The 24462-nt window shown below is 36.6% G+C and overlaps 1 protein-coding gene across 1 annotated transcript in view; it reads right to left on the reverse strand.

Annotated features, from left to right (window-relative positions):
* Positions 1-24462, reverse strand: part of LOC136031086 (tRNA (guanine-N(7)-)-methyltransferase non-catalytic subunit wuho-like) — a 118490-nt gene that overhangs the window by 49924 nt on the left and 44104 nt on the right. The gene's annotated exons all lie outside the window — the stretch shown is intronic.

The following is a 24462-nucleotide window of genomic DNA, read 5'->3' on the forward strand; positions in this document are numbered from 1 at the left end:
AAACTCTGAAATTGTCCCTTTTCCTAAGTAAACCTTGCAGTGGGACCAGAGACGAATCTCCAGCATTTTATTGGAGGGGGGCAAGAGGGTTCCATATCCGGATAGTCAAGGGGCATAGAGTATATAATAATTTTTTTCTCAAGATTATTGGGGGAAGAACAGCCCCCCTTGCCCCCCCGAACGACACCCCTGCGTGGGACTGCTATAATGTTGAGTATAATTAGATAGAAATTCAATGAAAAAAATATTGGTGATAAATTACGATAGTTTTTAACTTCATTGGGAAATCACCTTGGGACAATGGGCAATGAGAATAATGGCTTAGAAAATCACCTGTCGTGTCAGACCTTTATTTTTACTAGAAGGTTTCGTTCCATTTCAAACTTAGGGACCAATGACCTCATGGCAAACTAACAGAAGGAATCTTTTCAAATAGATTCCTGTACCGGCAGTTCTTTTAAGTTACTGGATATTAGGCAGAATTTCTTCAAGGCATTTTCCAACAAGCAGATGTTATTGTTTGCATTTTACGTGCAAATGGTTGTTATGTAATAGTTTTAGGGATGTTTTTTTCTTCAAGATTTCTTTTTCGTAAAGATGATTTCCCCTCAGGACCTTTTCGAAGCCGCTAGTCAAGTGGGAAACAACCCGGATCTAAAAAAAAAATATGATAGTAGCCCTTGAAGACGTTTTTTTTCTTCAAGACGTTTTAAGACATTTTTCATCAAGACGGTTCAAGACGATTGTTTAGCGTTCACATATGGAAATTCAAGCGACCTTGTCGCGCAATAAACTTGGCACGATACAGATGCTTAATCTACGCAGGTGTTACTGATTACATATAGACATTCAAATGACCTTGTAATTGCGTCTGTTTTCCACGGGGATCAAATCCTGGAAACTGGACCGCATCACGCAAACCCCTAAGATTGTAATCGCATGAATAAACGCACGCACAGAGATAATTGGCGTGTTTTTTGTAAATGTACTAGGATTATTTGTGAAACCTGCCAGGGATTATTTTTCAAAGTGATAACGCAAAATGACCATTTAATTTTTAATTTTTATTTTATTACGAACATAAGCCTGGTTAAATTTTCAGCAGACACATTTTGAATTACAGCTAACAGACAGCTGTCAGAGTTCAAAATTTTAACCCCTCCGATTGTATGGATTGATAAGAGATAAGCAGACAGAAGTAAATGCAAATGCATATTAGTTCAGAACAAGTTGTCGAACAGTGAACGTGGATTTATAAGCCTTGTACAATAAAAAAATGGATTTTTATGGCACTTGGTATTAACCAAGGGACATATAGAAATCGCAAACTCTGTCGGTTCCGGTTTTGCTACTTTAGGCACTTCCAGGTAAGCTAGGACGATGCAATTTGGCAGGAGTATCAGAGACCGGACCAGATTAAATTAGAAATAGTCGTTTTCCCGATTTGACCATCTGGGGGGAGTGGGGGCCCGTTAATTCGGAAGAAATAGGAAAATTGAAGTATTTTTAATTAACGAACGGTTGATCAGATCTTAATGAAATTTGATGTTTGAAAGGATATCATGTTTCAGAGCTGTTATTTTAAATCTTAACCGGATCTGGTGACATTTGGGGGGGGAGTTGGGAGGGGGAAGTCTAAAACTTGGAAAACACTTAGAGTGGAGGGATCAGGATGAAACTTGTTGGGAAAAAAAGCACAAGTCCTAGATACATGATTGATATAACCGGAACGGATGCGCTCTCTTTGGGGTAGTTGGGGGGGGGGGTTAATTCTGAAAAATTAGAAAAAATGAGGTAGGTATTTTTAACTTAGAACGGGTGATCGGATCTTAATGAAATTTGATATTTAGAAGGATATCGTGTCTTAGCGCTCTTATTTTAAATCCCGACTTGATCTGGTGACATTGGGGGGGGAGGAGGGGGAAACCTAAAATCTTGGAAAACACTTAGAGTGGAGGGATCGGGATGAAACTTGGTGGGAAAAATAAGCACAAGTCCTAGATAAATGATTGACATAACCGGAACGGATCCGCTCTCTTTGGGGTAGTTGGGGTGGGGGGTTAATTCTGAAAAATTAGAAAAAATGAGGTATTTTTAACTTACGAACGGGTGATCGGATCTCAATTAAATCTGATATTTAGAAGGATATCGTGTCTCAGAGCTCTTATTTTAAATCCCCACCGGATCTGGTGACATTGGGGGGGGGAGTTGAGAGGGGGAAACCTAAAACTTGGAAAAAACTTAGAGTGGAGGGATCGGGATAAAACTTGGTGGGAAAAATAAGCACAAGTCTAGATACATGATTGACATAACTGGAACGGATCCGCTCTATTTGGGGTAGTTGGGGGGGAGGTTAATTCTGGAAAAATAGAAAAAAATGAGGTATTTTTAACTTACGAACGGGTGATCGAATCTCAATGAAATTTGATATTTAGAAGGATATCGTGTCTCAGAGCTCTTATTTTAAATCCCGACCGAATCTGGTGACATTGGGGGGACTTGGGAGGGAGAAACCTAAAATCTTGGAAAACACTTAGAGTGGAGGGATGAAACTTGGTGGGAAAAATAAACACTAGTCCTAGATACATAATTGACATAACCGGAACGGATTCGCTCTCTTTGGGGTAGTTGGGGGGGAGAGGAGTTAATTCTGAAGAATTAAAAAAAATGAGAATATTTTTAACTTACGAACGGGTGATCAAATCTCAATTAAATTTGATATTTAGAAGGATATCGTGTCTCAGAGCTCTTATTTTAAATCCTGAACAGATCTGGTGACATTGGGGGGAGTTGGGAGGGGGAAACCTGAAACTTGGAAACCACTTAGAGTGGAGGGATCGGGATGAAACTTGGTGGGAAAAATAAGTAAAAGTCCTAGATACATGATTGACATAACTGGGACGGATCCGCTCTCTTTGGGGTAGTTGGGGAGGGGTAATTCTGAAAAACTAGAAAAAAATTAGGTATTTTTAACTTACGAACTGGTGATCGGATCTCAATGAAATTTGATATTTAGAAGGATATCGTGTCTCAAAGCTCTTATTCTAAGTCCCGACCGGATCTGGTGACATTGGGGGGAGTTTGGGGTGGGGGAACCTAAAATCACGGAAAACGCTTAGATTGGAGGGATCGGGATGGTACTTGGTGGGGGAAATAAGCAGAAGTCTTAGATACGTGATTTACATAATTGGAACGGATCCATTCTATTTGGGGGGGGGGGGTAATTCTGAAAAATTAGAAAAAATGAAGTATTTTTAACTTACGGAGGAGTGATCGGATAAAATTTCATATTTAGAAGGACCTCGTGACTCAGATCTCTTATTTTAAATCTCAACCGGATCCAGCATAATTGGGGGGGGGGCAGTTGAGGGGAACCGGAAATCTTAGAAAATACTTAAAGCGATGAAATCAGGATGAAACTGGATGGGAAGAATAAGAACCTGTCTAAGACACGTGACTGACATAATCGGACCGGATCTGCTCTCTTTGGTGGAGTTGGGGGGGGGGTAATTTTGAAAATTGAGGTTTTTTAACTTACGAAAGGGTGACCAGATCTTAATGAAATTTGATATTTAGAAGGTCTTGGGCTTTAAAGCTCTATTTTTAAATTCCGACCAGATCCTCTGACATTGGGGGGAGTTGGAGGGGGAAACCAGGATTCATGGAAAACGTGAAAATTGGGGTATTTTTATTTTACGAATAAGTGATCGGATCTTAATGAAATTTGATATTTAGAAAGAATTTATGTTTCAGAGCTCTTATTTCAAATCCCGACCAGATCTTTTGACATTGGGGGGAGTTGGAGGGGAAATATTGGAAAACACTTGGAGTGGAGGAATCGGGATGAAGCTTGGTGGATAGAATAAGCAAATATCCTTGATACGTGATTGACGGAACCGTACTGGATTTGCTCTCTTTGGGGGAGTTGGGGGGAGGGGTTCATTGATTTGGCGAGTTTGGTGCTTCTGGACGTGCTAGGACGATGAAAATTGGTGGGCGTGTCAGGGAGCTGCACAAATTGACTTGATAAAGTCGTTTTCCAAGATTCGACCATCTAGGGGGCTAAAGGGAGAGGAAAAATTTGGAAAAATTAGGTATTTATAACATACGAGTGGGTGATCGGATCTTAATGAATTTTGATATTTAGAAGGACATCGTGACTCAGAGCTCTTATTTTAAATCCTGACCGGCATTAAGCCTCTTATTTTCCTTTTAAATCAATCTATTGATTCATAGAATTTTGCTAGAGCTCATACCGTATGATCTCTTGGCTCTTAGCTTTTCTTGCCTCGTCACAAGTGCCATATGAGCTCTTAGCTCTTGTTTTAAGGATATTGAAAAGAAGTTGCATATTAGTGAATTAGTGATTCATTAGTGGTTCAATATTGAATTTTGATTCAATAATGAACCATTAATGAACAATAATCAACCATTGATTCATTAGTGGTTCATTAGTGAATGTTACTGCGTTGGCTCTGAAATGTATCTATGAAAAATGGTCCAGCTATATAATTTTAAATCCTTATCGTTGGAACTAAGTAGAACTTCTGATGAACCTGTTGGAACCACGGAACACATTCTAATAATCTTTTGACAATTACCTAAAAAAAAATTCGTTTTTTCTTATTATTATATGGTTATATAAGTGGGGATGATCACTTGGTCTGGTTATGGCACACAAGGATAACTTTTTGCTTATTTAGTTTAGAATTATGAAAGTGATTTTGTTATTAAATAAATAACAAAGTTACCAATTTTAACAACCATAGCTCATGAAGGCTTTTAATGTTAGCGAATATCATATGATATCGTTTACTCAGAATACCATGCAAGAGAACCTGAACATGAAATTTGACACATGCATTAAAATAATTTCGCAACAACATCTATAGGAGGAAAATTTCATGTAAGCCATCTTTTCAACGAATTAAAAGCTTAATTACCTTTTTACTACATTATAGAATTTAAATTTGAATTTTTCGCCATTATTTTAAGATGAGAATTTAACCATGATATGTTGATGAATAAAATTGTGTTGGATTATTTATGAAGGTACAAAGATATTATTTACAACAATATTTTAAAAATAAAACTGGATCAGGGGTCAGTGCCGGATCTAGGATTTGAGATGGGGGTGTCTAAAATGGGCAAAAAAAATGTCGATCAAGAGGTTCTTAGGGGAGAGGTTTGATGATCTTCTTTTGTGCGATAATTACACATAAATGTAAGTAAAATTATGTCAAGTAATTACGATCATTTCCCTCTCCTCCCAGGATACTTCCCTGAGAAAAGTTAAACATTCTTTGCAGCATTGTCGCAGAAAATTTCAATAATAATCGCCCAAATTCGGTAATATATAGTATAAACAGCGCAAAAGCACTGCCTAGGTAAAGAGCTCTGTTGGCACAATGTATTACTTTTTTTCCTTTTTTTAGACGAGGGCACTTCGTATAGAAGGGTTTGTCTTAGAGACTTTAGAAGGTGCTCACTCAATTAGAAATTGAAAGGACTATGTTCCTTTTAATAATCGAAAGGGATTGGAGGACAACCCGCCCTCCTCCCCTCAGCACACCCCCATCATTTCCCCTGACAGATCCAATCAAAATATTGAGATTTTTTCAGCATACTTGAAAGGTCCAAAAATTATTTCTTTGAGGATGAGTCCTCAGGGTGAGAGTCCTCTGAGGACTCTCCCAAGAGTCCTCAGGGCGAGTGTTGCATGTTCTCCCCCAGTGGTACATACGGTTTTATAGAAAGGGTGGCTGCTTAAACTTTGGAGGGGGCTCATCAGCCTGGTAATCAAAAGTTCTAGTGCTCTCTTTAAGAGTGAAAGTTTTCGGAAGGCAGTAGCCCCCCTCCTTACGGTTAATTTTCGCAAAATGAATCCGATGGGAATTTTAATATAGCTATGTGTTCAGAAACAGTTCGAAGTTCACATAACAAGGCCTTAAGAGCTGACACCCCCCCCCCCCAGAGTCTAGGGGCAAGGGTTCCAAGTTATGCCCCGGGGGCAAATATACTTTTCAAGGAAGGGGCGGTTGTGTGAACTTTAGAAGAGGTTCAATCGGTTGTAAATATAAAGTTCTAGTTTTAAGAGTAAAAATGATGGAGGGTAACTAGCCCCCCCCCTATCTGACACCCTCTTTTTCCCTAACGCACCTGGTCAAAATTATGAGATAACAATTTTGTTTGAAATAGTCCAAAGAGCATATAGCGATGCCATCAGTGTGGACACCACCCTCCATAGCCCAGGGGCAAGGATTGTAAATTATGCCCTAGGCATATAAGGCTTTTATGGGACGAATGGTCGCATAAACTTCGGATCGGAAGGGGCTCATTTGATTGGAAGTTGGAAAATCTAGTGCCTTTTTTAAGAGTCAAAAGTGAATAGAGGGCAACCAGCCCCTTCCCCGCAAGCCTGTCATTCCTCGAAACATATCCGACCAAATTTCACCAAAGATATAGATAGATAGATAGAAAATTGTATTCTAAAGCCCAAGGGCGATATACAAACAAAAATGCAAATAAATAACAAACAAGCAAGAGAATTAAACAGCAGTACAAATTACAAGCACGCACAGAAACAGAATACAACGCGAAAATACCTAGTCTAACGACAAAATAAATTAATCATATAAACTTTTTCTTCTTACTAAGAAAATATGTATATACACTGCCACTCAAAATATTGTAGTTAGGTTACTATTTTACAGAATACCAGGAAGCATCAAATTAATTCCATGTAATCATTTCCCCCGTAAATCAAAGAGCACTGGGCATTTCCGGAGAAAATGATCCAAGTCTTCATCCTCACCTTTACGAAGGGGACAAACATACCGCCTATCAGGACCAAATATCTTTTTTTTTTGTCGAAAATATTTTGCCTGTTCTGGATTGGAAGACAATTCGCCCTAAGCTTAATCCAACGTAGTAGAATCAGAGCCGGTAAATTAAATTTAAAATAAACTTCCTTTCCAAAACTAGGTTTTTCCAGAATATAATTTTGTAGAGTTGTGGAGTTGTTATAATGCTGTTGAGTTCTATCACGGGTAAAAGTTTGTATTAAATATTCTTTTATGTATTCTTAGGTTTTTAATCTCCACTATCGTCACGTTTCTAAGAACCGCACTCATGGCCACTCTACCTCTCTTAATTATTTCATCAACATGACTCTTTAGGCTTCCATTTTCCGATAAGATGAAGCTTAAATATTTCATTCTTTTACTTATGGTTAGTTCCTTTTTTTTAAATTTAAATCTATATTTTTCTTCACCACATACACTCTCTGTTTAAAAATAACAACTTCATTTTGTAAAGTATTCAACCTTAATTTTTTATCTGCAAATATTCTTCTATTTGCGTCAAAAGCGTCTGTAGATCTTGCGGTTTATTAGCCACCAAAGCAATATCATCTGTGAATAATAAAAGGGATAGTTTTTGAGTTCCTAGGCTAACTTTCGAAGTCCATCTTTTCTCTAGAAAGTTGACAACATCATTTATAAATATTAAGCAACTTAGGAGAAAGGATACTACCCTGTTTTATTCCCGGTTTGATATAAAAAAGCTTCGAAAACCTGTTACCAACATGTACGATCCCACTCACGCAAATATACGTACTCACTATCAAACTAACAATAAATGGGGAAAGCCAATTCTTAGCATGGCATCTTTCAATAACTCTCTGTCGAGACTGTCAAGAACCTTATAGAGGTTCAGAAATCCCATATAAAGACAAGCTTTTCCCATCCCACATTTATCTATTAATGCCTTTTAAATAAACACACTATTTGTCGTCCCATGACCTGGCCTGAAACCCCCTTGTTCTTATGTATTATATTATTCTTATTTGACCAATTGGAAAGTCTGGTATCTAATATTTTCCCCAATACCTTACTTAAAGCAGGGACAAGCGCAATTAAACCAATATTCTCACGAGCCTTTGGGTTTCCTCTCTTAAAAAGTTGTATAAACAATGTTGTATATTGTTTATACAGTTGTATATAAAAATTCGCATCGAGCACAAAATCATAATCATCTTCCCTCATCGGATAAATAACCATCCCTGGGGTGTGCGCTTCCTCCTGAAGATCTACACAATTACCTTCCAGTTTTTTTAGGTTATCAGGCCATGAATCAGCTTCCGGAACAACCTGGGTATTACCTTTTCCCTTTCCACTATCATTCCTTGTATAACCCCAAAACTTCTCAAAATCTTTTTTCTAAAATCATCAGCAATGTCCAGTTTCTTCTTATTCTCATACTCTTTTTTTCCTTTTTACAAGACTGTTATATTCTCTTCTTTTATCTTTATATTTAGCCAATTTCAAACTTTGATCTTCCGCGCTTTCACATTCATTCAAGCGATTTAATAAATATCTCACTTCTCCTTTCATTAAATTGCCATCCAAATCAAAATACCACTCATTCTTTCTTACTTTTTTTTTGTCAGGTCACACGGTTCTGTACAACTGACCATTATTTCATTTAGCTGCATAATTACACCACGTGCATCTTTTTCGTTGTCTTCTAACGCTTTCAGCTTATTTTTTACACGCGACTCCAAAAGCCCCCATTTAAATGCCTCAATATCTTTATCTGTTAAATTATTTCTAATTCGTTTTCTTAAACCTACTCTTCTATGCTCCACAGTGCAAAAATTTCTTACTCGTGGACCGCGATCCTGAAACTGCTCAACCTTCACCGCAAGCTTAATAGCTCTATGATCAGGTCCAACTAAATCTAATACTCCCATATTAATTGATTCAGGTACAAATTGCGTACTAATTAGCGCGTAATCTACAACACTTGGAGTTGGACGCAAAAGGCAAGTAAACTCGCCCCTACCCCCTTCGCCATATACAATCATTTTAAGAGAACTTTTTCTATTAGCATTGTGGATCGGTCCAGTAATTTTGTCTTTGGGGATGTCAACCTATCCCCATTCCTTAGGTTAAGGTATGTAAGTTATGCAATTCGTTCATTATTTACATACAGTATATGTTATTGAGAAGGTATGTGTGTTTGATCTTTATCAAACAGTTCGTGGTAACGAACTGTAGTAAGGAACGACCCGGCTCAATAGTAACCAAAACTCTAAAAAATGGAATTTTGATACCAATAGCTACATCAAAAGAATCGCATTTTAATGCTGATTTTAAATATATAAGTTTCGTCAAGTTTAGTCTTGCCCATCAAAAGTTACGAGCCTGAGAAAATTTGTTATTTTAGAAAATAGGGGAAAACACCCCCTAAAAGTCATAGAAACTTAACGAGAATCTTAATCTTAATCTTAAGCTCCTATCTACAAAAATGTGGTATTTTGTATTTTTTTTTTTTTTGCCAGAAGGCAGATCAAGGATGTGTGTTTATTTGTTTTTTTGTTGTTTTTTTTCCCCAGGGGTGATCGTATCGACCCAGTTGTCCTAGAATGTTGCGAGAGGGCTCATTGTAACGGAAACAAAAATTTCTAGTGCCGTTTTGAGCGACCAAAAAAATTGGAGGGCACCTAGGCCCCCTCCCACGCTAATTATTTTCACAAAGTCAACGGATCAAAATTCTGAGATAGCCATTTTATTCAGCGTAGTCGAAAAACCTTATAACTATGTCTTTGGGGACGACTTACTCCCCCACAGTCCCCGTGGGAGGGGCTACAAGTTACAAACTTTGACTAATGGTTATTGGGAAGTGTACAGGCGTTTTCAGGAGGATTTTTTGGTTGGGGGAGGGTTTGAGAAGAGGGGGATACGCTGGGGGAACTTTCCATCGAGGAATGTGTCATGGGGGAAGAAAATTTCCAGGGAGGGAGCGCAGGATTTACTAGCATTATTTAAAAAAAAAATGAAAAAATAAATATGAAAAAGTTTTTTTCAGCTGGAAGTAAGGAGCAGCATTAAAACTTAAAACAAACAGAAAATACCCATATGAGGGGCTCACCTCCTCCCAATACCTCGCTCTTTACGCTAAAGTATTTTTAGTAATGTCAACTATTTATTCTGCGGCTTTTGTGATTCAGGGGTCATTCTTTATGAATTGGGAAAAATTTAAGATTTAGTGTAAAGAGAGAGGTACTGACGAGGGGGCGAACCCTCTCATATATGTAATAAAACATGAGAATAAAAAGTTCTTTACGTAAGCTAATTTATAAGTTACGTATATCTTTTACTAATAAAAAGATTCGTAAAAAATTAAAAGTTCTAGTGGCCTTTTTAATTAACCAAAAAATTGGAGGGCAACTCGGCTTCCTCCCCCACTCTTTTTTCTCAAAACCATTCGATCAAAATTATGAGAAAGCCATTTAGCCAAAAAAATAATAAATATGCAAATTTCGTTTTAAATATTCCTCTACGGAGAGCCAAAATCAAAACATGCATTGATTCAAAAACGTTCAGAAATTAAATAAAAAAAAACAAGTTTTTTTCCACTGAAAGTAAGGAGCGACATTAAAACTTAAAACGAACAGAAATTACTTCGTATATGAAAGGGGCTGCTTCCTCATCATAACCCCGCGCTTTACGCTAAAGTTTTTTACTGTTTTAAAAAGAAGAAATGAGAGAAAGAGTCAAGCTTTAACGTAAAGAGTGGGGCGTTGATGAGGAAGCAGCCCCTTTCATATACGAAGTAATTTCTGTTCGTTTTAAGTTTTAATGTCGCTCCTTACTTTCAGTTGAAAAAACTTGTTTTTTTAATCTAATTTTCCAAAAGGACGAATGAAAATCAGGTGAGCCTTTCAGAGAATGTTGGTGAAAGTGTGGAACGTGTTTGATGGAAATCAAAACACGTGTATACGGATTGTTAGAAGGGCGTAAATCATGAATGACTGGGTATATTAATTTAGAACTTACAGAAAATGATTAAGGAGATGATCAAAAAGGGAATATTTGCATGCTACCGCTGCTACTACAACTACCACTACTACTACTGCAATACTACTACTATCACACTACTCCATTTACAATAATGAGGGGAAATTCCAATTAAATCAAAAGATGCTATTTGTATTAACATTGTCAAAAGAGCGTATCTCAAGAAATGATTTGGTGAAAAAATTGGAACTTTGAGAGAATATTAAAAGGGAAAAATCATCTAACCAAATAGTAGTATGTGCACGCTACTGCTAACACTTCTATCACTGATATATTTACTACTACTGCCACTACTACTGCTACTACTACTATTGCAACTACTTGTAAAGGCAACACGTTAATGCTGTTGCTGCTTCTAGTACCACAGCTGTTGCTATTGATATTGCTGCTATTAATGCAAATACTACTGCTATAACTACTATTACAATTGTGCCTAGGATTATGAAGGTGAAATTTTCAAGGATTTTTTTGGAGGGGGTGAAATCATCACACACCGTCTGTATGCAGGTTTTCAAAAGGGCGTAACGGCAATACCTTAGGAAAAGTTTGGTGTATGAAGTTGAAAGTAAGAGGGCTTGTTGTTGGGGATGTTGAACTAACCAAAGGAAAATATTTTCATCCTATTGCTACTGCTTCTACTCATACTACTACTGCTGCTACTATTACTAATTCTGCTACTACTACTACCACTAAAGCTAAGGCTACTACTAATAAATGTATAGCTACTGCTATTGCTACTGCTACTAAAAATTCAGGGTGTTAAGGCGAAAAATTTGGGAAATATTGAAGCTGTATAGAACTAAATCGAAACAAGGGCGCCAGCAGAAAATTTTCCAGGGGACACCAGACGCCAAAACAGCAGTGGGGGTTGGGTGATAGTTTAGGTAGTCTAGGGCACCAAACTACAACTTTACCCCGAAGAGGATGAATTTGCAATCAATTTAAAATTATGAGAAGCTAATTGATTTAAAAGTATCAATAACTATATTTTAGGCTTCCAAGTTGCAAAAGAAGTAATTCTAAATGGTGGCAGTACTAGGTTCAACCAAGTTGATTCGCTTTATTTGTAATGAAATTAGGCTATGTTTTGTTATCTGTAATTGCGTATCAGCTATAATGAAGGGGGGTGAGTCATTGCTTAGGCGGGGATAGGGTAGATTCCTAAAAAAGAACATTTTAATGGACAAGCTGCTTACTCTTCCAGAGGCTTCAGATAAATGTTAAAAGAGATAGGGGGAGTAGGAATTAATTAAAATATTTCTCTATACAGCTAAAACGTTACATTCCCATATCTAAAAGTACATAGGTGGAAAAGGCAAGGCAGGTCATCATCAGCCCCGCCAGGAATGGTTTTTGGGGTGGCAAACACTAATAGGATCTTAGTTTTCAGGAACTTTAAATGGTAATATTTTTATATTTATATTAAGTACGTCTATGTATTTAAAGTAATGTATGTAATGTTTTTATTGATTAGAAGATCCCATCGTAAAGGTTGCGATGATTTTAGTTATGTAGAAGACCAAAAGTCTCATATAATTTCCACCCATACAAACAATAATTCTCTTTTTCATCCAATCGAAATTCTTTAGTAGTAATATTAATAGGAACTTTTCATGAAAATTACCATTTATTGCCAATTTTTTAAGTATATTCAGATTTTTGCCAAAATTAGAATTACAAATTTAAACGTAAGATGTACTAATGAACGTACACTTATCGATTTATACATTTCAAAAGCAATTAGCCTGGGATTTAAGGAACCGGTACCTCAAATTATATCTTAGTTAGGCCTAGGTATCATTTGGAAAACAATCATAAATTAAATAAAAAAAGAGCTTTCCAACTGAAAGCAAGGAACAGATTTGGAAATATTTGATCATTTAAATATTTTGGTATTTTAAGAAACTGGTGTTTTAGTTTTGACAAATAAGAATGCACACGTTTAAAATATATCTGGTTTATTAAATATATTTGGTTATATAAGAAACTGGGGTTTTATTTTTGAAAAATAAGAACACACACGGTTATGTTACATCTGATTTATTAAAAATATAGTCCAAAAAATTACTTGATTGTACCTCATTGTCAAGAAATATCAAAGCCATGAAAACTGACGTTCCAGGAAAAATCATAATCTCTGGCCTTTTTACGAAGCAATGTGGCGTTCTGTGGTTTCCCTTTATGTTTGGAAGTTTTGGCACCAAAGACACGAAATTAAGAAGTTTTTCTTCTCTTAAATCCTTGTGCCTTAGGTCCAATTAAGAGTTCTCTGTATGTTTGGAAGTTTTGTACCAAGGATATGAAATGAAAAAGTTTTTTCTTCTCTTAGAGCCATGTCTCTTGGATACCTCGATTTTCAAACCTGTGGTTTTCTAAGATTTTTCTTTATATTTGGAAGTTTTGGTACCAAAATACGCCAGACCCTTTGAAAAATTCACAAAAAAATAAAATAAAACGTCAGAGCCTCTGAAAACCAAGACTGCCAACACGATTAGTTACTGATGTGCTGAAATTATCCAAATTTGCTTATTTTAATTCAACCATCAAAACTTTAAGCCCGTTTTGACGCCAACGTTTTAAGCCCGTTAGCATACAATGTTCGCTAACTGACAGCTGAACTCTCATTTGAGTAATATATTTTTTGGCGTCAGAACAGGTTTAGAGTTTTGAAAGGAATCCTTTTCAAACAGTTCGTGGTAACGAACTGTAGTAAGGAGCGACCCGGCTCAATAGTAACCAAAACTCTAAAAATGGAATTTTGATACCAATAGCTACATCAAAAGAATCGCATTTTAATGCTGGTTTTAAATATATAAGTTTCATCAAGTTTAGTCTTACCCATCAAAAGTTACGAGCCTGAGAAAATTTGCATTATTTTAGAAAATAGGGGGAAACGCCCCCTAAAAGTCATAGAATCTTAACGAAAATCATACCATCAGATTCAGCGTATCAGAGAACCCTACTGTTGAAGTTTCGAGCTCCTATCTACAAAAATGTGGAATTTTGCATTTTTTGCCAGAAGGCAAATCACGGATGCGTGTTTATTTGTTTTTTTGTTTTTTTGTTTTTTTTTCTTTTTCCCAGGGGTGATTGTATCGACCCAGTTGTCCTAGAATGTTGCAAGAGGGCTCATTCTAACGGAAATGAAAGTTCCAGTGCCCTTTTTAAGTGATCAAAAAATTGGAGGGCACCTAGGCCCCCTCCCACGCTAATTATTTTCCCAAAGTCAACGGATCAAAATTCTGAGATAGCCATTTTATTCAGCGTAGTCGAAAAACCTTATAACTATGTCTTTGGGGACGACTTACTCCCGCACAGTCCCCGTGGGAGGGGCAACAAGTTACGAACTTTGACCTGTGCTTACATATAGTAATGGTTATTGCGAAGTATACAGGCGTTTTCAGGAGGATTTTTTTGGTTTGGGGGAGGGGTTGAGAAGAGGGGGATATGCTGGGGGAACTTTCCTTAGAGAATTTGTAATGGGAGAAGAAAATTTCCATGAAGGGAGAGCAGGATATAGGCTACTAGCATTATTAAAAAAAAAAAAAAACAATTAAAAAATAAAAGTGAAAAAGCTTTTTCAGCTGGAAGTAAGGAACAGCAATAAAACTTAAAACAAACAGAAATTATTACCCATATGAGGGGCTCACCTCCTTCTAATACCTCGCTCTTTACGCTAAAGCATTTTCAGTAATTTCAACTACTTATTCTACGGCTTTTGTGATTCAGGGGGTCATTCTTAATGAATTGGGATAAAATTTAAGCTTTAGTGTAAAGAGCGAGGTACTGACGATGGGGCGAATCCCCTCATATATGTAATAAAAACATGAGAATACAAAAGTTCTTTACGTAAGCTAATTTATAAGTTACGTAAATCTTTTACCAATAAAAAGAATCGTAAAAAATTAAAAGTTCTAGTTGCTTTTTAATTAACCAAAAAATTGGGGGGCAGCTAGGTTTCGTCCCCCGCTCCTATTTTCTCAAAATCATTCGATCAAAATTATGAGAAAGCCATTAAGCCAAAAAAAAAAAAAAAATGCAAATTTCGTTTTGATTATTCCTCTGCGGAGAGCAAAAATCAAAACATGCATTGATTCAAAAACGTTCAGAAATTAAATAAAAAAAAAACAAGTTTTTTTAACTGAAAGTAAGGAGCGACATTAAAACATAAAACGCACAGAAATTACTTCGTATATGAAAGAGGCTGCTTCCTCATCAACGCCCCGCTCTTTACGCTAAAGTTTTTTACTGTTTTAAAAAGAAGAATTGAGAGAAAGAGTCAAACTTTAGCGTAAAGAGCGGGGCGTTGATGAGGAAGCAGCCTCTTTCATATACGAAGTAATTTCTGTGCGTTTTATGTTTTAATGTCGCTCCTTACTTTCAGTTAAAAAAACTCGTTTTTTTTATTTAATTTAGTTAGGTGGTTGGTCCTTATGGATGGTCTGTTATGCGCTATAGATAATTCAGATAAAAGAAAACAGATGCATCAATTTAAGATTATTCTACCAAAAAAAAAACTAATTAGTGGAATCATTAGCTTCATGCATACGAGCCTTTTCCTAGGAGCCCACATGAGAACTGCCAAAACTTTGAATAAGTTAAAACAATGTTGTGTTGTTGAAAATCTGTACTGCCAGGTTGAGGAAGCAGTAAAAAATTGTGATTTCTATTTGAGAAAAAATAAAGTTAGTGGTATTTAGGCTACCCTACTCTTAGAGAAAATATTTTTTTTTCAATCATCGCTTTCATATTTTGTCAATAGACATTTCAAAAATTGGGTTATGTCTCTCTCTTTATTTAGAGCAGTATTTTTTCCTTGAAGGACTTACATCTTTGGAGGGATTAAATAAAAAAACTAACTTTTTAGCTGAAAGTAAGGAGCGACATTAAAACTTAAAACGAACAGAAATTACTCCGTATATGAAATGGGTTGTCCCCTCCGCAATCCCTCGCTCTTTACGCTTAAGCTTTTAATTGTTTTAAAAAGTAGAATTGTGGCAAAGAGTCAAACTTTAGCGTAAAGAGCGAGGGATTGCGGAGGGGACAACCCATTTCATATACGGAGTAATTTCTGTTCGTTTTAAGTTTTAATATCGCTCCTTACTTTCAGCTAAAAAAAATAGATTTTTTTTATTTAATTTCTGATCGTTTTTGAATTAATGCATGTTTGGTTTTGGCTCTCCTCACATAAATTATTAAAATGAAATTTGTATATTAATTCTTTTTTTTGGCTAAATGGCTTTCTCTTAGTTTTGATCAGACGATTTTGAGAAATAAGGGGTGGAGAAGGAGGCCTAGTTGCCCTCCAATTTTTCGGTTACTTAAAAAGGCAACTAGAACTTTTAATTTTTAACGAACGTTTTTATTAGTAAAAAATATACGTAACTTAAGAATTAACTTAACGTAACAAACTTCCATAACGTTATATTTTTATTATGTATACGAGGGGGTTTTTACCCTCGTTAATACCTCACTCTTTACACTAAATCGTAAGTTTTGTCCCAAATCTTTAAGAATGACCCCTGAGTCAGAAAGACCGTAGAATAAATAGTTGAAATTACTAAAAATACTTTAGCATAAAGAGCAAGGTATTTATCTCCTCCTAAATACCTCGCTCTTTATGCTAAAGTATTTTTAGAACCCCTCATATGTGTAATAATCTCTGTTCGTTTTAAGTTTCAATGCTACTTCTTCCTTTCATTTGAAAAAACGTTTTCATGTTTATTTTTCATTATTTTCTTATAGTAATGCTAGAGAATCCTGCGCCCTTTTCATTGAATTTTTCTTCCCCCATGACAGATTCCTCCAAGGAAAGATCCTCAGCCCCACCCCCAAACAAAATAAAATCCCCCTGAAAACGTCTGTACACTTCCCAATAACCATTACCATATGTAAACACTGGTCAAAGTTTGTAACTTGCAGCCCCTCCACCAGGGATTGTGGGGGAGTAAGTCATCCTCAAAGGCATAGTTATTATGGTTTTCGACTATGCCGAACAAAATGGCTATCTCAAAATTTTGATCCGTTGACTTTGGGAAAAAATGAGCGTGGGAGGGGGCCTAGATTACCTCCAATTTTTTAGTCACATAAAAAGGGCACTAGAACTTTTCATTTCCGTTAGAGTGAGCCCTCTTGCGACATTCTAGGACCACTTGGTCGATACGATGACCCCTGGGAAAAAAAAACAACAAATAAACACGCACCCGTGGTTTGTCTTCTGGCAAAAAATACAAAATTCCACATTTTTGTAGATAGGAGCTTGAAACTTCTACAGTAGGGTTCTCTGATACGCTGAATCTGATGGTGTCATTTTCGTTAAGATCCTATGACTTTTAGGTGGTGTTTCCCCCTATTTTCCTAAATAAGGCAATTTTCTCAGGCTCCTAACTTTTGATGGGTAAAACTAAACTTGATGAAACTTATATGTTTAAAATCAGCATTAAAATGCGATTCTTTTGATGTGGCTATTGATATCAAAATTCAATTTTTTAGAGTTTTGGTTACTATTGAGCCGGGTCGCTCCTTACTACAGTTCGTTACCACGAACTGTTTGATATAGTCTAGAATCCCTTTTAAATATTTATTTTAAATGGTTACGGGTTTTATGATTTCTTCCTTATTCTTCTTCTTAATTAAGGCTGGGTCAGTCTAAAACCCAACATTATTGAAGGGTAATACAATCTAAGATTAATTAAGCTTAAGAACTCGAGTGAGTTCCTTCCCGGAAGAATAAGGTTATTGGTATGAACTTAGCATAACCAGGAGTTTAAAGGGGAATAACTCAAAACAAGGGAGCGAAACCTTTAAAGGCTCTGTACCCCTTTTTCCCAGGCTAGTGTTTCTTGGAACTTGGGCATAGTATTTCCACGCATAGAAATTCGACTTCACTAGAATTTAGTCCTGTTTACTCCTAACCTTAGTTCTCTAATGTCAATGAGACGGAGTCTGAATACAGAGGAGATGTTTATTCCCTCCCCCCTCCTAGCTTGTTCTTTTACCTACCTAATCGTTTCTCGGCAGTCTATACAGCCAAGTAGCCGAAGAGTCTATACTATGAGGCTCAGGGAGAGGAGTGCTATTAGTCAAGCTAAGAATCTAAAGTAGTTTCCAGTCTAGGGGAATTTAATCAAGGGTCTTCCCTGTTTAGCCTAAGGTTCAAGGAATGCTTATTCTTGTTCAGACAAATAGTAAATACCTTGTTTTGGAATAAAGGGATAAATTGGTATCTAATCAATCAAGGTTATTCCAAGTTTTTATCTCACCTTAAGACACAAGAATTTACTATCGTATTCTAGTAGAAGGACGTAAACTGATTTAATAAAAGTTGTAATAGTAGTACACACATTCCTAATCTAATTAGGTGCAACTACTTTATTTTATAATTTGGACTAAGACCCAAGCCTGAACTAGCTACTCAGGTATACATTATTCAATTAGAATTTCAGTTTCCTTAAGATTAAAATAAACGTTTTTTCTTGGCGACGACGCTTGGGCAGTGGAAACAACCTCCTTGGAACTGCAGGCACACATTATATTAGACTAATCAAATCTAGAGAAAACCATTGGGGAAGATTTTATATAATAACACGAATTATAACGCTTAATCCTCTTTCTGTCAAGTTTAATAATAAAATGAAGTTGTCACCAAATTTTGAGTACCGATTCGAACTAATTTGCTTCCGTTAAGAGCGCTACCAATTGATTTATTGTTTCCTTAAAAACTATGGGTAAAGTAATTTATAAATAGAGATTAATACTTTCAGAAGGGGTGTTTAGAGGGAGAAGTTACCGAGAATCTATTAAGGTAACAGCACAAACATATGAAATATATAGAAAAGGAAAGGCCGACAAAATCAAGGAACGTTGTCACAATGATGAGGATTACCGCATGACAGTGACAAATAGAGTTTTAGATAAGTACAGAAAAAATGAAACCTACTGGAATAACTATAGAAACTTGTAGTTAGTAGAATAATTAATAGATACTGGAGTGAAGAAAGCTACCAATAAAAGTTAAGACACATACAAGGTTGTATAAAACAGCATATAGAGATAGAATCAAGCAGTATGAGAGAAAAAGATACGTGAGAGTAAAACCTTACAAAAACCGAAGGTCAGCGCTGCAGAGTTTTAGTCAGACACTTCCATGAACACTTGACGAGGCTTGCCAGCCAATCAATCAGAGTCAAAATAAACTATTCAGGAAGTTTGTTCAATCTGGGATGGAAAATTAATGCTTACGTACACGTACAACAATTCTCAAGCAAAGAAAATATCGTCAAAGATTCGTCCAGAAATACAAGAAAATGGCAAAAATGTAAGCTGTTGTAAACTTGGCTAGTAATTTATTGGCTAAACTCCACAGTAACAATCAGAAGAAATGTTGCAAGTTTAGTGAAAGGCTTACAAATTCCGTATTGGGAACAGTAGAACAGTTCTACATATGCAATGGATAATTTGACCCAGCATTGTCAATGCAAAGAGGCTTTTTTTCGAAACCACATTCAAAAATTTTGGCAGGAGCAATTGCAGTTGCTTTGATGGCAATAGCGATATCTATAGGACAATACCTATGGACAGCAGTGGAAGAGCGATTTTTCTTCAATTATGGCCAAGAGTATACTGTTAGAGTCCATAATAAGTGTAGGTGTCAGATTCAGGACGATTTTGACACAGCCCATATTCCTGGAAAGAGTTCTCAAGACACTAGCATCTCTACTATTGATTCAAGCAAATCTGCATATGGACACGAGAGGGGCTTCTGCTAACGCAGCTGAATATTTGCCAAACGATTTTTTCTCTCTCAGGATAAGATATACTGAAGAATCGCAGAAATCCATTCAAACATAGATTGAAACTGGATCTGAAAAGGAGAAACTGGAGACAATATTGAGTAAAGTCAGCTTATATAATTTGGAAAAACTTACTAACAAAAATTATACTGAGCCAGTAACCTGGCACTTTCACCCCGACATATGCAAGTGAAGTGATATTGAAGTTTGCCAAATTCTTCTTGAAAATCTTAGTAAAACTTTTGAAGTCTAGATGTCGACAGATACAATCGTGAAGTACTACTTTGATAGTATGGATCTGTGTCAAAACAGTTACAAGTACGCAAGAAAATATGGGCATTCATTGTACTGCAGCCCTAACAACGGATGTCATAGCTGCTTTTCTGAGGTAAAAAGTGCCGTCATTCTAAAGCATGTTCTCATCAGCACCTTTACATTCTCGCTCATACCAAGAAAGCAGGTGATAAAGACTGACGCTCTCCATATGCTCCGGCCTTTTGGGGTAGACATCGGCAAACCAGTGGACAACATACAAGTCAGAGCTTTTTGGATCCTGTTTTACTAGATCTTCAAGCTCTTGATATTTCTTTAGTGTTCTCGGAACGTCGTTTATTTTCCAAGGTCAACATAATATGTAAATTGCCTGGAAACACTATTCAGCTTTGTGCCAAGAAGCCTTTCTGCAGCTTCAATGGCTCCAACTTTACGATTTTTTACAGTCCTCCCAACTATCCCCCACCCCAAACGCATCTGATTAAAATTATCCGATCGCAATTTTCTTTAAAATAGTCCAAAAAACATACAACAATACCTCCCGGGTTGACCCCAGAGCCCTGGGGCAAGAGCTTCAAGTAATGCCCAGGTGGCATATAATGTTTTTATGGAATGGGCGGTCCCATGAAATTCATGGGTTTCATTTCATTTAAAATTGAAACTTATAATGCCAATTTTAAGAGTCGAAGTAATTTGAGAGCAATCCCAACCTCCCCCCCCCCCCGCCCCATGCCGATTATTTCCCAAAAAACATCCAAACAAAGTTTTGAGACAACCCATTTTTTTCAGCATTGTTGAAGGGTTCAATAGTTATACGTTCGGGGATGTCAACTCCCTCCACCCGGGCCTCAGGGGAAAGGCTGTAAGTTAGGCAGTTTATTCATTGCTTATATATCGTATGTGTTATCGAGAGAAGGTATGCATATTTAACTTATAATTTCTAAAATACGAAGGGCATGAGTCTTTAGGAATGTTGTGGGGAGTGTTGAACTAAATAAAAACATGCTGTGTTTATGTGTATTAAATAAAAAAAAACAACTTTTTTAACTGAAAGTAAGGAGCGACATTAAAACTTAAAACGAACAGAAATTACTCCGTATATGAAAGGGGCTGTTCCATCCTCAACGCCCCACTGATTACGCTAAAGTTTGACTCTTTCTCTTATCTCTACTTTTTAAAACAGTAAAAAACCTTAGCGTAAAGAGCGGGGCGTTGAGGAGGGAACAGCCCCTTTCATATACGGAGTAATTTCTATTCGTTTTAAGTTTTAATGTCGCTCCTTACTCTCAGTTAAAAAAAAACTGTTTTTCTTTGTTTAATTTCTGAACGCTTTTGAAATAATGCATGTTTTGACGCTGGCTCTCTGAACATGAATAATTAAAAGGAAATTTGCAGATTAATTTATTTTTTTGGCTAAATGGCTTTCTCATAGTTTTGATCGGACGATTTTGTGAAAAAAAGGAGCGGGGGAGTAGGCCTAGTTACCCTCCAATTTTTTAATTACTTAAAAGGGCAACTAGAACTTTTAATTTTACGAACGTTTTTATTAGTAAAAATACACGTAACTTACGAACTAACTTACGTAACGAACTTCTAAATTCGTATGTTTTTATTACGTATATGAGGGGGTTCGTCCCCTCGTCAATACCTCGTTCTTCACACTAAAGTTTAAATTTTGTCCCAATTCGTTAAGAATGACCCATGAATCACAAAGGCCGTTAAATAAATAGTTGAAACCAATAAAATTACTTTAGCATAAAGAGTGAAGTATTAGGAGGAGGTGAACCCCATCATGTGCGTAATAATTTCTGTTCGTTTCAGGTTTTAATGCTGCTCCTTACTTTCAGTTGAAGAAACTTTTTCATATTTATTTTTTCATTGCTCTTTAAGAAAATGCTAAAAAAAAATCCTACACCCCCTTCGTGGAAATTCCCTTCCCCCATGACAAATTCCTCCATGGAAAGTTCCTCCCGCACAACCCCTTCCCCTCAACCCATCCCCTCCTCAACCAAAAAAATTACCCTGAAAGCGTCAGTACACTTCCTAGTAACCATTACTAGGTGTAAACACTGGTAAAAGTTTGTAACTTGCAGCCCCTCCCATGGGTACTGTGGGGGAGTAAGTAGTCCCAAAAGACAAAGCTGTTGGGTTTTTCGACTATGTTGAATAAAATGGCTATCTCAGAATTTTGATCCAGTGACTTTGGGAAAAATATGAGCGTGGGAGGGGGCCTAGGTGCCCTCCAATTTTTTGGTCACTTAAAAATGGCACTAGAAATTTTAATTTCCGTTAGAATGAGCCCTCACACGACATTCTAGGACCACTCGGTCGATACGATCACCCCTGGGAAAAAAAAAACAAATTAACACGCATCCGTGATCTGTCTCTTGACAAAAAAATGCAAAATTCCTCATTTTTGTAGCTATGAGCTTGAACTGTATGGTTCTCTGATACGCTGAATCTGATGGTGTGATTTTTGTTAAGATTCTATGACTTTTAAGGGGTGGTTTCCCCTATTTTATAAAATAAGGCAAATTTTCTCAGGCTCGTAACTTCTGATGGGTAAGTCTAAACTTAATGAAAGTTAAATATTTAAAATCAGCATTAAAATGCAATTCTTTTGATGTAAATATTCTTACAAAAATTCCGTTTTTGGAGTTTCAGTTACTACTGAACCGGGTCGCTCCTTAGTACAGTTCGTTACCACGAACTGTTTGATATCGGTAATCAAAAATGTGTAACTCAGGAATGAGTTACTCAGAACTGAGTACAGTAATTTGGAACTTTCAGGAAATGATAACAGAGATGATCAATTGACCAAAAAGGCCATATTTGCATGCTACTACTACTAAAACTACTGATGCTTCTACTGCTACCACATCTACGATTGTTACTACCACTGCTATCACTAAAACTACTATTTCTGTAGCGAGTACTACTAAGGCTGAGGATATTGAAAAAATATCTGAGGAAACGTTGAGGGGAAGTTGAACTAAATCAAAACATATTGCGTGTATACAGATTGCTGATACGGGCGTATCAACAATATTTTGTAACGGCTTACCATATCAAGAGGGAACTTCAGGGGCATCATGAGTAGGATGTTCAGTTGACCAAAAGGTTGGCCTACGCAATTATCAAAGAGATACAGTTACAAGAACGTTCAGCTGTGCTGAAAAAATTGGCTATTTTAAAATTTTGATTGGAAGTGTTTGGAAAATTCTCAGTTAAAGAGGAGGGCTGATTTCCCTAAAATCACATCTGACATAAAAAGGGTACTAGAAGTTTTAATATCCAGCCAAATTGGCTCCTTTGAAAGATCAATGATATTACTAGCTATGATAAAGCAGACCTGCCAATGATTTTGCTTACATGACATAGTAATACTTACACGCGTATAGTTTTTTCGTTTAATTGAAACCTCTCCTAAACGTTTCAATATAATTCCCTTAGTGTCATGAGTTACGGTAACCGTAGAAGAAGTATTAAAAGTATACATATGGTGTCTTTTGGCTAGTTGAAAATTCGTCACAACTTACCCGGAAGGGTCTAACTTAAGAATGTAAGCCGTAATTGTGATATTGCATTTTCACCCTTTTGACAATCTAGATGATCATAGTTATGTTTGATTCAGTTTAACATCTGCCTAAATATCAAGCAGTTCGTGGTAACGAACTGTAGTTAGGAACGACCCGGCTCAATAGTAACCAAAACTCTAAAAAACGGAATTTTGATACTAATAGATACATCAAAAGAATTGGGGCTGTTCCCTCCCCAACGTCCTGCTCTTTACGCTAATTTTTTTTGATTGTTTTAAAAAGTAGAGTTGTGAGAAAGAGTCAAACTTTAGCGTAAAGAGCGGGGCGTTGAGGATGGAACAGCCCCTTTCATGGAGTAATTTCTGTTCGTTTAAGTTTTAATTGTGCCATTTCTCAAGGGGTGGGGCTACCGGGTAACCTGAACATTGTAAACATATGTTTAATAGCTCATATAAAAGCTATTACTCATATTTGAGTTCTTCCTGTAGATTCCACCAGCTGCAAGTACCATATTTAACGTTTAACGGCTCAGATGTTTAATGGCTCAATTGAGAGCTATTGCCCATATCTACATGCTTTTTATCGACTCTACCGTCCTTAGTACAATATAAACCTAAAAACGGCAGTTTTGGTGCCACTCCTTAAGTGAAAAAGCTTGCAACTATAAAACGGTAGTATCATAATGATTATTTTCTAAAATCCTTTACTGGATGTTTACAACAGCCCCTTCCATATAATCCTTCTACCAGCTCCACCCCCTCTAGTAATTTTCAGCAGTCCGTTGGGAGAATTCACTATGAAGTCTTTGCCTTTAACACGGTAAGCCGATGTTGAGGCTCGCAAAATGATTTTTAAGATACCAAATATTCTTGAGAGGAAGAAATTCATAGAATGCCAATTAATTGGATATCAAATTGCCCTCCCCTCCTTCTGTACGCAAAAGCTCAGATTCACCAAATATAGTTTAATGCTCTCACTCACTAAAAATGTATTTGC

The sequence above is a fragment of the Artemia franciscana genome, chromosome 9 (assembly GCF_032884065.1).
Source record: "Artemia franciscana chromosome 9, ASM3288406v1, whole genome shotgun sequence".
In the NCBI taxonomy this organism is placed as follows: Eukaryota; Metazoa; Arthropoda; class Branchiopoda; order Anostraca; family Artemiidae; genus Artemia; species Artemia franciscana.